The sequence below is a fragment of the Bombina bombina genome, chromosome 10 (assembly GCF_027579735.1).
Source record: "Bombina bombina isolate aBomBom1 chromosome 10, aBomBom1.pri, whole genome shotgun sequence".
Lineage (NCBI taxonomy): Eukaryota > Metazoa > Chordata > Amphibia > Anura > Bombinatoridae > Bombina > Bombina bombina.
The window spans coordinates 176,118,510-176,132,756 of NC_069508.1; the positions used below are offsets into that span (position 1 = coordinate 176,118,510).

A 14,247-nucleotide genomic window follows, 5' to 3' on the forward strand; every position below is an offset into this window, starting at 1 on the left:
AAGAAGAGGATGGATCCGCGCCGGAGGTCTTCAAGATGGAGCCGGTCGTCATCAGATGGAAAAACATAGAAGATGCGGCTTGGATGAAGATGTTTGCCGATCCGGATCAACTCTTCTGCCCGGATAGGTTGAAGACTTCTGCCCGAAGATGGAATTCTTTAGCCACCGCTTGGATCCAGACTTCAGCCGGAGGATGGACGTTACTCTTCAGCCCCCGCTTGGGCTTGGATGAAGAATTCGGAGGCTCTTCTGGACAAATCGAGACCCGGTGTGGTGAAGACAAGGTAGGGAGATCTTCAGGGGCTTAGTGTTAGGTTTATTTAAGGGGGGTTTGGGTTAGATTAGGGGTATGTGGGTGGTGGGTTGTAATGATGGGGGGTATTGTATGTTTTTTTTAAAAGGCAAAAGAGCTGAATTCTTTGAGGTATGCCCCGCAAAAGCCCTTTTAAGGGCTGGTAAGGTAAAAGAGCTTTTCTATTTTAATTTTAGAATAGGGTAGGCATTTTTTTATTTTGGGGGGCTTTGTTATTTTATTAGGGGGCTTAGAGTAGGTGTAATTAGTTTAAAATTGTAATATTTTTCTAATGTTTGTAAATATTTTTTTATTTTTTGTAACTTAGTTCTTTTTTATTTTTTGTACTTTAGTTAGTTTATTTCATTGTATTTATTTGTAGGTATTATATTTAATTAATTTATTGATAGTGTAGTGTTAGGTTTAATTGTAGATAATTGTAGGTAGTTTATTTAATTTATTTATTGATACTGTAGTGTTAGGTTTAATTGTAACTTAGGTTAGGATTTATTTTACAGGTAATTTTGTAATTATTTTAACTAGGTAACTATTAAATAGTTATTAACTATTTAATAGCTATTGTACCTGGTTAAAATAATTACAAAGTTTCCTGTAAAATAAATATTAATCCTAAAATAGCTACAATATAATTATAATTTATATTGTAGCTATATTAGGGTTTATTTTACAGGATAGTATTTAGCTTTAAATAGGAATAATTTATTTAATAAGAGTTAATTTATTTTGTTAGATTTAAATTATATTTAATTTAGAGGGGTGTTAGTGTTAGGGTTAGCTTTAGGGGTTAATACATTTATTATAGTAGAGGTGAGGTCCGGTCAGCAGATTAGGGGTTAATTATTGTAGGTAGGTGGAGGCGACATTGGGGGCGGCAGATTAGGGGTTAATAAATATAATATAGGGGTCGGTGGTGTTAGGGGCAGCAGATTAGGGGTACATAGGGATAACGTAGGTTGCGGCGGTGTACGGAGCGGCAGATTAGGGGTTAATAATAATATGCAGGGGTCAGCGATAGCGGGGGTGGCAGATTATGGGTTAATAAATATAATATAGGGGTCGGCGGTGTTAGGGGCAGCAGATTAGGGGTACATAGGGATAACGTAGGTTGCGGCGGTGTACGGAGCGGCAGATTAGGGGTTAATAATAATATGCAGGGGTCAGCGATAGCGGGGGCGGCAGATTAGGGGTTAATAAATATAATATAGGGGTCGGCGGTGTTAGGGGCAGCAGATTAGGGGTACATAGGGATAGCGTAGGTTGCGGTGGTGTACGGAGCGGCAGATTAGGGGTTAATAATAATATGCAGGGGTCAGCGATAGCGGGGGCGGCAGATTAGGGGTTAATAAATATAATATAGGGGTCGGCGGTGTTAGGGGCAGCAGATTAGGGGTACATAGTTATAATGTAGGTTGCGGCGGTGTATAGAGCAGCAGATTAGGGGTTAATAATAATATGCAAAGGTCAGCGATAGCGGGGTCTGCAGATTAGGGGTTAATAAGTGTAAGGTTAGGGGTGTTTAGACTCGGGGTACATGTTAGGGTGTTAGGTGCAGACTTAGGAAGTGTTTCCCCATAGGAAACAATGGGGCTGCGTTAGGAGATTAACGCTGCTTTTTTGCAGGTGTTAGGTTTTTTTCAGCTCAAACAGCCCCATTGTTTCCTATGGGGGAATCGTGCACGAGCACGTTTTTGAAGCTGGCCGCGTCCATAAGCACCGCTGGTATCGAGAGTTGCAGTGGCGGTAAATATGCTCTACACTCCCTTTTTTGGAGCCTAACGCAGCCCTTCTGTGAACTCTAAATACCAGCGGTATTTAAAAGGTGCGGGGGAAAAAAGCATGCGTAGCTAACGCACACCTTTGGCCGCAGAACTCTAAATCTAGCCGACTGTTATTTTAAACATGGCATCTTTTAAGGAATTGTAACAATACATTTTATTCACTTATAAACACATTAGATAGGACTTTGAGTGTTACTTTGTTACATATTTTGAGTGATCTATTATAATCACCTTCAGATTTAAAGGGACAGTATACACTTACATATATTGAGTGATCTATGATAATCACCTTCAGATGTAAAGGGATCGTATACACTATTAAAACGTTTTTTTGGATACCTTAAGCTTTCTGTAGAGCACTTACTGTTACCCCTACTAATTTAATTTTTATATGAAAAGAACAAAGCATCTTTTCTATTTGTAACGTGTGTGGTATCCCCTCATATATCCAGCGCTCTACTTATCATTCCATATACACACTAGAAATTTGGATACTCAGAAAGGGATCCTCTAGCAAGACTATATGCTTCAAAGTCATTTTCAAAGTCACACATCAGAGGTTAGGTCTGCACAATGTATGACTCATCTTCACACTTGATTGATAGAACATAACACGAGATGCTACACATGCTTAGTAAGCTAGTGATAGAAATAGTTTCAGAAATGGGGGGGTGCAGAACTAATTCACACACTTCTATTAATATTTTTATTTTCACTTTTTCGGCCATTAGGGAGATGACTTCATCTAAAGACTGAAAGGGAAGAATTCAAGACTGAAAGTGAAGAATTCAAGAATTCAAGCCTGAAAGTGAAGAATCCAAGACTGAAAGAGAATGATCACAGATTGAAAGTGATGAATACCAATGTGATCATGTCTGGCATTGTCTTTCAAATGTGCTGACCTTGAAAACTATACAAAGACAAGTTCACATGGTAAGTGGCAACAATTTTATGGACTAAAGCTGTGGATGCATCCTATTGGAGACACTTAGATTATTTTTCTTTTAGATGGTATTTCACAATCCTCTATTTTGAAAATGATGAATAAGACACCTAATGAAGATAAACTGATATTTTTAAGATAATTGCCTTTCAAAGACCATACATCCATTCTAGTTAAGAATCACAGGAGGAAGAATGTTAAAATAATTAGGAATAGATACATGTCCTATATTAGAATATGTTTATTTTACATACATTACCCCTACTTTGTGCTAGAGAGGACTCACATTCTGACCAATCAGACAAAGGAATACATTCTATAGTTGATATAGAGGTATATTATTTGAAGGGACATGAAATATTACCTTCAATTATGTTCAGCATACAATATAAATAGATTTTTATAATGTGATATGCATTATTTTGTCTAATTTAAATTGCTAATGTTTAATTCTAAGATTGATTAGACAATATAATGGTATTTCTAATTATGGATAGATATAGATTTCATGTCTGAACCTTTTTTTTTAATATCAAGACCAAAAAAAATACATGTTACAGCATAGACACAAGATGATTTAACAATTATTCGATTTAATGAATATTTTAAGACATGTGTTCATGAAATAACTAATGTTTATAATATTTTTCTTTCTTTTTCAGAGTTTCATCTGTGATGATTTTTTTTAAAGAAATTTTATTTATTTTCTTGTCAATAGATTTATTTTCATACTATATCTTCTATTTTTTTATTAAAATACATATTCTTAGAGACATATCTCTATCACAGTAAGATAAGAAGAAATATATCCATCTAATCTGACAAGTAAACCAAATATTACTCCCATGACTGTTAGTCATCTATTTGACAAGCACATGCCAGATATAAAATAGAATAATTTTGATTAATTTATTGAATGTAAAATATCAACACAGCTTATTCAGATAATGTTAAAGTCAAGTATCTTTCAACAATTTAATTTGGACTTAAATACATCTATGCTTTTATTGTGTGATTTATAGATGTTAAAATCATAAAATGTTTATGACGAGGATATGTAGTCTAAATTATACAAAACAACATTGTTCATTTCACTTTTAAGAAAGGAAAGTGTTTAACTTACATTAAAGTGACAGTGTAGTTGAATGTTAGATTTACATAATAATATCTTGGATTTTCCTTAGGTATCCAAAAACATTATTACTAAAAATATAGGTTATTCATCTTTAAAAAAAAAATTAGGTAATATGTTAGAAATTATCTGTAAATGAAAAGTAAGTTAATTTCATATTTAGACCAAGCTAATTATTGTATGCCATATTGATTACTTTTCAGTTCTAGTGGAGTAATTTGAAGGGTAATTTAACCATAGATAGATCAAAAGATAACTTATAGCAATTATTCTCCTTACCTCTTGGATAGATATCACTTAACTAGATGTATTTTCACTCCCCTTTAGTTTCTTTATGCAATGTTAACTCCACATATTCCTAATGGTTTGGTCCTTAAAGGAACATTCAAAGAATATTTCATTTAGTGAATTATAGACAATACAAATTTTATTTAAACACCATTTAAATGTACTATTATTATCTAATTATATTCAGTCTTTAGATATCCTTTGTTAAAGAAATAGCAATGCACATGGGTTAGACAAGGACATAAGGCATATATGTGCAACCAACAATCAGCAGCAAAAGAGCCTATCTAGATATGCTTTTCAGTCAAGAATATAAATGGGAAAAAAACTAATGAGAGAATAAAACTAAATGTGACGTTGTTTTAACATTGTATTATCCATCTAAATCAGTATAGAACATATAGCTTAATGTCACTTTAAGGTAAAGCTGTATAAATACAGCCATTAGAAGATATTTCATTCACAGTGGGACAAACAATACAGAAGGTAATACAAATATGCTTGATTCTCATGTTATACTAATTTTTAGAAAGGGAGGTGCATAGGTTTATTATCATCAAAGTATTACTGGAAAATATCTACTTAATTGTGGCTGGCCAACAATGCATATTTACAATGTTTAGACAGATGTATTTAGATCAAGTTCAATATTGCATATTAGCTCATGAAAGGGACGGTCATTAAAAAGCGTTTCTTTCTGGAATCATAATTAAAATTTAATTATTAACATTTAATTCTATCATCTATTTTAAATAATTATTTTTGGATTATTTCCTTTACAAACATATCTAGATTTGCTCAATAGTTGAAGATTGGTGGATGCACAGAGATGCCTTGTGTGATTGTCTCAACCATGTGCATTGCAATTTCTTCTGTTAAGGATATCTAAAGATTAATCTAAATAGTTTAATTTTAAAGTATACAAATGTATTCTCTCTCCGGATCATTTTAAGAAAATATTTTGTTGTAATGTCCCTTTAAAAATAAAGACGTCATTGCCCCAATATCAGATGTGAGCGGTTCAGACAAATACAAGCTTGAGGTTTATTTACTAAACAAACGTGTAGTTTAATATTTATAAACAGTTTAGACAAGTTCCGGCCATTATAACCAGAAATTACGCATTTCAGAAATCTTGTGTGGGAAACGTATCTTGCAACACGAGATTCGCATCTTTAAAAATTCAATTTGAATGTCATGCAATAGCACACAATCGATGTGCATTATAAATACATTTAATAGAGCAATGTCAATACTTCACAATAAGTCCAGAAATTTATTTACTAAACAATAAACACATACAATGTTAAATTTGTATTATTACAACTTATTTGTATTAAAGAACATGATCGATATTAAACATCGATGTGTGTAAAACATTTACTAATGTGACTGGATTATATTTCCAAAAAAAAATTCAAATCAATATTTAATGGATCACGAATATTACATCTGCATCACACATATCCGCATAACAGTCCCATGAGTTACAAATAAGTCTACATGAAAAATGTAGTAACAGCACCCCCAGGAGGTATGTGTATGGAAGTTACTAAGATATGAAACATTAAGGAACAACCAATCAGAGTTCATCACACAATCATAACTTGAGTCATTATGGTCTCACAGACATGATAACAACATTTCAATATTTTATCCAATCAGATGTACAGATAACATGTCCCATGGTGCATCTCATGTTTACTTCACCATATAAAAGTCCATTACACGTTGCCATCTTTGTCAGTTCTCTAATGCCTGCTGGCAGTTACATATTTGTTATATATTTTATATATATATATATATATATATATATATATATATATACCCATACAACTCGGCAGGCATGACGCCTCCCAGGTTCACCACGCCGGAGAGTGCAGCACTGGTCAACGCCGTCCAGGACTTCTATCCGCAGCTGTTTGGAAACAAGAAGAAGTCGACAAAGCAGAGCATTAAGAAGGCCCTCTGGGCGTCTATCACCAATGATGTTAATTTGGTGTTGGGCGTCCAGAGGAGCCAGGATTAAATCATGCGGAGGTTCGGAGATATGAGATTGCGTCTGCACAAAAAAGTCGACCTCATAAGGGACTGGGTAAAAGCCCATAAGAGGGATGGTAAAAAATCGAAGCCCCAACGGAAACTATACCTACTCCCTTCGGAGGTGACTTTATGCGACCTCCTCAATCTCCGGGTCCCCCGCAGATTTAGATCCTCTCGCTCCTCGGCCTCTTCTTCTTCCCCCCCAGCTGCTGGATCAGAAAGTCCTGACCGGCCAATGCAGCTGCTTGGGAACAAGAAGAAGTCGGTGGCCTGGGAGAAGAAAATAGAAAATCTGAACCAGGTAAATATCCAACTTCATATAATATATTAATATTTGAGTAGACTTTTTAAGAAATGTGTATATAGTCATATATTCAACCTATATAGATCTCACAACATACGCTACATATGATGTTCAGATATCTGATTTTAGATTCGTCACACATGAAATAGGAATGATGTTTCTTGCTCACTACAAAATATGCGTCACAGAGCGAAAAAGGAATTGCGCATCTGTGAACTCCCTATCATCCGCCATTTCATACATTGACTATCGAATCATAACACAGTTCTAAATATTATTTGTTATTGTTCAATATTAACAAATATCCAATTTGAATCTTGTAATACACCCAATTGCCAATATATTTGAAGTCTTTATAAATAATAATCATCACACTACTATATCCAAAACAATTCTGAATCACGGATTCGCAATTCCGCTTGGAATCATTGCGCAATGATCACGAAAGATAGAATTGCGCACACACGTGAACATGTGTTTGCTGTAACTGGCATCGCTTTAGACATGTTGGTCAAATCACGGATGCACAATTCTGCTTGAAATCATTGCGCAATGATCACGAAAGATAGAATTGCGCACACACATGAACATGTGTTTGCTGTAACTGGCATCGCTTTAGACATGTTGGTCAAATCACGGATGCACAATTCCGCTTGGAATCATTGCGCAATGATCACGAAAGATAGAATTGCGCACACACGTGAACATGTGTTTGCTGTAACTGGCATCGCTTTAGACATGTTGGTCAAATGTATACGTTTATTAGTATATATGGGAAGAATACATTATCCTTATTTACAATCTTTCTACATTATAAAAGCTATACTAGCAAGATGAAAATAAACAATGAACTATCTCTATCAATTGTTGAGAATGCAAGAAGATACAAAATGAATTAAAGCTACAGTCAACAACAAAAAAGATTGAAAATAAGAATACAGGATCTCTTTATTTAGACATTAATTGAGGAAACAATGAACTCATGTAAATACAAATAGATTTGTACTTTGTCAATTAGAATTGAAAAATCAGATTGTTTGTCTCCATGACCTGATTTGTATTAATGATATCCAATCCTCAATCAATATTTTACAGATCGTGATGTTGGTGCTGGAACCTCAAGCCAGGGTTCGTCACAGCATGGTATGTCTCATATTAATTTACCTTTGTCTTACAAACCTGGACATAACATTACATAATACATTCACATTGTTAGATATTTATATGGATACTCTTATTATCTTTTCTGCTTATTTTAAAATAAGAATCACAAATCAAAGTTGGGATAACATTGTAATACGAATCTAAAATTATGAGTATTTGAGGATATCCCTTCTATTCTTGATATCTTCATTTTAACATAAGCTTAGGTTCCTGCCCATTTTATATTCTGCCCCTGTGTAGTTCTTGCGATTTTTTGGATACATTTAGACTAACACACTAACACATTTTTGAAAAGTGCTGAATCTAAAAATATACATTTCATACGTTTTTTTGTTTATTTTTATCATTAATGGGACATGAAAACAAACATTTAGACACATGTGATTTCACAATAATTTCAAATTGGATTTGATTATCTAAATTGCTTCAGTCTATTGTTATCCTTATTATAAAATCATATCACATGATGTCATGACATATTTTTCATAATAACTTCAGTTTTGCATTGTGATCAATATGTGTTGTGTCCAAAAAAAGATTAATGTACATTGCAAAAATGGATCTACAGTATGTGCCACATTGCTTTGGTTTGATTTTTCACCAGTTGTTATTCAAAGTGTTGTTTGTGTGTATTATTTCAAAAACAACTATCAATAGGTATATTTAGATATGCAGTAGAATCATACGAGATGAATAGTCTGTCTAATTTATTAAGAAATTAAACATATGTTAAAGACATCATTTTCTTTATAATCAACTTGATTAACTCATGCATTTATTGTTCATATTAGTGGTCTATTCTTCACATATTCTTTTGAAAATTTGATACTGATGGGATTTAGTGATGTCCAAACTCATTGATAGATATATTTGCTGTGGGGAGCCCAGAGGGATCCGGCACCAATGATGAGATGCCTTTGCAGGATTTTGGTAAGTCCATTGACTCATGCATATGTCATTGAAGGTGTATTTGTAATAAATATTATGATCATGATTCTGATGAAGCATTACATTTGAATAAAACAGATAATTTACTCCTCTGATTATATATCTATTTATTTTTAATCTGGAAAGATTAAGATCTCAATGCTTCTTAGTCTACACCTGTCAGGGTTACTGCTTACTAATGATCTGTCCCTTTAAGTTCTTCCTATATCAAGCACTTCCCCCAGCACACATTGCTGGTTAATTGAGAAAGGATTCACAGTTCAAGCGTGTCTCGGAGAGTTTTCCACACTCTCCAACAGCCTCTCTAAATTTCTATTTAAAGAGTTCCTAAAAGTTACTGATAATATCTCTTATTTTCATTCCTACCTTAAGCAGCACTACTACCTCAATCCACTACTGGAATATATCACCTATTACAAGGAAATCAACAGACTCGACATCTCATCCTGAAGCTGTTACAAGGTAACAGGATTTGCAAGCCGCTTCAGACACAGCACAGCGAGTAGCGGTGACGTCATCAGCTGCAGCCAACAACCACTCTCCCTGTGAGTACCACGCTGCTGCTCATAGCAAACGGACACAAGTATCTAACTCCTGTGTTTTCAGGTCAGATATATTTAATCCATTATTATTCGTTATTCTCACATAACTTGATGAACTATACCTGCCTAATCAAGGGATACAATTATTTACGTTATTGCTTAATTTGAGCTGTTTGCGATTACAATTGCCCTGATAGTATTGTACAGTTTATGAAGTCAATAAACTGACACTTATTGGGCAAATATTAAAACATTATAAGAAGCATTATCAACTAATTCATCAAGCTTCTTTAATGTTACAAATCTATTTTTGAGGCAATTGCTGTTTTTGAGTTACAACACAGAATTAAAGGCTTGTTCAAATTGCTACTATTACAGAATTAACCAGCCATAAGAAAGCAAGGATTTAGTGTTTGTGTACACAGAATTATCCTATACCAAACATATTTACTCAACAGCAATTATGGAACAAGATCTTTTAAGTGATAAAGTTCAAGTCCTTTCGGACAGATTAGAAGCTCTATCAGGTTCTTTCCATGAATTACAAGTGGAAAATCAGGCTTTGAAGGCCTGCTTAAGAGAGACTCTGGCACCTAAACCTGCAAGTGCAGATTCTATCCCTGAACCCATGGTCTCCCCCCCAGAAAAATTCTCTGGTGACCGTTCAAGATTTAGAGAGTTTAAAAACTCCTGCATGTTGCTTTTTCAATTGAAGCCACGCACTTATCCCACTGAAAGGTCTAGGGCTTGGGCTGACTCTTTTTTTGAAAATGATGATGCAATACTAGGATCCCTAGATGAGTTCTTTAATCAAATGTCAGCATTATATGATGACCCTTTCAAACAGGTCACAGCTGAAAACATACTTAGATCTTTAAAACAAAGAAAGAACCCTGTGGAGACATACATTACACAATTTAAAATTTCCGCCCGCGATTCCGGATGGAATGAGGTCTCACTTAAAACTCAATATCGTTTAGGGGATCGTTGTCTGAGGATATAAAGGATGAACTCTCGCGCACAGGTATTCCAGATTCATTGGAAGATTTCTTTTCCCTCACTATTAATATAGATAGACGGCTTAGGGAACGCCGCTCTGAAAAGGCTAGCGGTACAAGAAGCTTTCTCTCCACTCCCGTTTATAAAACTAAGGAATCGCCACAACCTATGGACATAGGCTTTATGAAGGGTCCCCTCTCCTCTCAGGAAAAGAATAGGAGGAAGTTGCATAGTCTGTGCATGTATTGTGCCTGCCCCACACATGAAGTAAAGGACTGCCCAGTTCTTGCTAAGAATAAGAAGGGTAGGTTGCCTAACATCTCTGAATCCCTGCTGATGAAAATCATTAAACCCTCATATCTAACTATCCCTATTATTTTACAGTGGGATCAAATCAGGATAACAACTGAAGCTATCCTGGACACCGGCTCATGTAGAAATTTTGTTGATTTTTCTTTTGTGAAACAGAATAAAATACCTTTGGTGTGTAAGAGAACTCCGGTCTCTGTGAAGGTCATTGATGGCTCTTTTTTAAAATCAGGTCCTGTCACACACCAGACTACACCATTACAGGTAACATCTTGCACACACATCACAGAAACACTCACTTTTGATGTCATATCTTCGCCAATGTTTAATGTAATCCTTGGTATAAATTGGTTTTGTAAACATAAACCAACTATAAACTGGAATGACCTCAGTTTATCTTTCCCTCATCTCACTCAAAATAGTAAGACATCATCAGATATAATTATGCTACAAGTTGAGGATAATATTGTACCTAAACAATATGCAGACTTCTCAGATGTTTTTAATAAAAAAGACGCTGAATGTTTGCCTCCTCATAGGGATTACGATTGTCCCATTGATTTTCTCCCAGGAGTTTCAATTCTCTATGGACATATCTACCCCCTTTCAAAACCAGAATTAGAACACCTTAAAAATTATATCGATGAGAACCTCAGAAATGGTTTTATAAGACCTAGTACCTCTCCTGCAGGTGCAGGCATATTTTTTGTCACCAATAAAGATGGCACGTTAAGACCAATTATCGATTACAGGTAATTGAACAGGCGTACCAGAAAAAACAGGTATCCCCTACCTTTGATCCCTGAATTAATTGAAAGATTACGGGGGGCCTCAATTTTCACAAAATTGGATCTTCGAGGTGCCTATAATCTTATACGAATGAGAGCTGGCGACGAATGGCTCACTGCTTTTCGGACTAGATATGGGCTATTCGAATATACAGTGATGCCATTCGGTCTTTGCAATGCCCCAGCAACATTCCAATGCTTAATCAATGATCTTTTCAGAGATATTTTGGATGTATATGTTGTTGTCTATTTGGACTATATTCTAGTTTACTCACAAAATTTAGATCAACATAGAATACATGTTAGAGAGGTTCTCACTAGGTTACGAAAAAATAACCTATACGCTAAACTAGAAAAATTTATATTTGAATCAAATAATATCTCTTTCCTGGGTTATAACATCTCTCCTGATGGAATCAAGATGCAAGATGACAAGGTTCAGGCTATTCATAACTGGCCAACTCCTCAATGTAAGAAAGATGTTCAACGTTTCCTAGGCTTTTCAAATTATTATAGGAAATTCATTCCTGGATTTGCTGCTATTACCAAACCTCTTACTGAGCTTACCAAATTGAATCATCCTTTCAGGTGGACAAGCCATACTCAACAGGTATTTGATCTTTTAAAAAATAAATTCACTACAGCACCCATTCTCCAATACCCGGATTTAGAAAAGCAATTCATCCTGGAAGTTGACGCTTCGGAGTTCGCAATAGGGGCAATTCTCTCTCAACGGAAATCGTTCAAAGATCCATTACACCCGGTCGCATTCTTCTCTAGATTGATGCAACCAGCAGAGTTAAATTATCCAGTTGGCGAGAAGGAATTACTTGCAATAAAGTGTTCCTTCGATCACTGGAGACACTTGCTTGAGGGCGCAACACAACCAACCGTCATATATACTGACCACAAAAATCTGCAGTATCTTCAGTCCAATCGAACCCTATCCTCCAGACAATTACGCTGGATTCTTTACTTTTCTCGTTTTCATTACATCATTACCTACAGGCCTGGTACTAAAAATGGCAAGGCTGACGCCCTCTCCAGACAAGGTTCTAAACCTATAATACCATGCATTCCTACTACTGTTGTCCCTAAGGACTCTATCATTGGTGTTATAACAAGTCTAACTACAGTGTTAAAAGATGCTATTGCTATTGACCCATCAGTACCGCATACAGATCTTACCTACAATTCTGACGGCTTACTCTGCAAGGAAGGAAAGCTATACATACCTACAAATCTTAGATCTTCAATCTTGAAAACAGTTCATGAGTCCCCCCTTGCTGGACACATGGGAAGGGATAAAACTTCGGATTTACTAAAGCGTTCTTTTTGGTGGCCTACTCTTAACCTCGATCTCAAAGAATATCTATCTAAATGCGTTAAATGTGCAACCTCCAAACCTTCTAAACAACTTCCTGCGGGTCTTTTACAGGCTTTACCTGTACCACAAGTACCCTGGGAGGCGGTATCTCTGGACTTTATTGTGGACTTACCTGTCTCTAACAATTACACCACTATAATGGTTGTCACCGATTTATTCTCAAAGATGGCACATTTCACACCGATTGCCTCTCTACCCACTTCCAAGATCACAAGTGATTTGTTCATCAAAAACATTGTAAGATTGCATGGAATTCCTAAAACCATCCTTAGTGACCGAGGAACCCAATTCACTTCTAAGTTCTGGAGAAATTTGTGTGCTGCTCTGCATATAGAACAAAAACTCACCACTGCCTACCATCCTCAAACGAATGGGAAGACGGAGAGGGTGAATCAGTGGCTCGAGCAGTACCTACGATGCTTCTGCTCTCACCAACAAGATTCATGGGCCTCCTACTTGCCCCTAGCAGAATTCGCCTATAATAATAATAAGAGTTCCACAACTGGCACATCACCATTTTTTGTAAATTATGGTTTACATCCAAATTTCACTCTACTTCCGAAGATTGATACCCCATGTCCTCAGGTGAATGATCTAGTTAACGACATTTCTGCCAACTTTTCTTCGATTCGTGAACATATTCTTCAGGCACAAACATCACAACGCAGGTACTACGATCTCCGCCACAGACCTAGTCCTCAATATTCCGTAGGACAACAAGTATGGCTCTCCACTAAGAACCTCAAGATACCCTATCCTTGTAGGAAACTAGGTAAACTCTTTTTGGGTCCTTACCCTATCATCAGGGTAAATGGTCCAACAACAGTCACACTCCAACTGCCATCAACTTTCAAGATACATCCGACTTTCCATGTGTCTCTTGTCAAACCTTGTAACCTACCCATATCCAATGTTACATCAGCAGACCCGATACCTTCTGCTACCCTTGATATGCAGTATGAGGTTCATAGCATTCTGGATTCTAGACTCCGCCATGGGAATCTTTTCTATTTGGTACATTGGAAAGGATTTGGACATGAAGATGATTCCTGGGAGCCTGCCTCGAACATATCTGCTCCACGTCTGATCTCTCTCTTCCATAGACGTAACCCTGATCGTCCCAGGCCTTGAACCTCGCTGTGGTTCCTTTTGTGGGGGGCTCTGTCAGGGTTACTGCTTACTAATGATCTGTCCCTTTAAGTTCTTCCTATATCAAGCACTTCCCCCAGCACTCATTGCTGGTTAATTGAGAAAGGATTCACAGTTCAAGCGTGTCTCTGAGAGTTTTCCACACTCTCCAACAGCCTCT

At 36.1% G+C, this 14,247-nt stretch overlaps 1 long non-coding RNA gene across 1 annotated transcript in view; it reads right to left on the reverse strand.

Moving 5' to 3' along the window:
* Positions 1-4,513, reverse strand: part of LOC128641399 (uncharacterized) — a 201,768-nt gene extending 197,255 nt beyond the window's left edge. The window contains exon 1 of the long non-coding RNA XR_008399481.1: positions 4,446-4,513. This is a non-coding gene — a long non-coding RNA (uncharacterized LOC128641399). The remainder of the gene's footprint in view (positions 1-4,445) is intronic.
* Between the last annotated feature and the right edge of the window lie 9,734 nt (positions 4,514-14,247).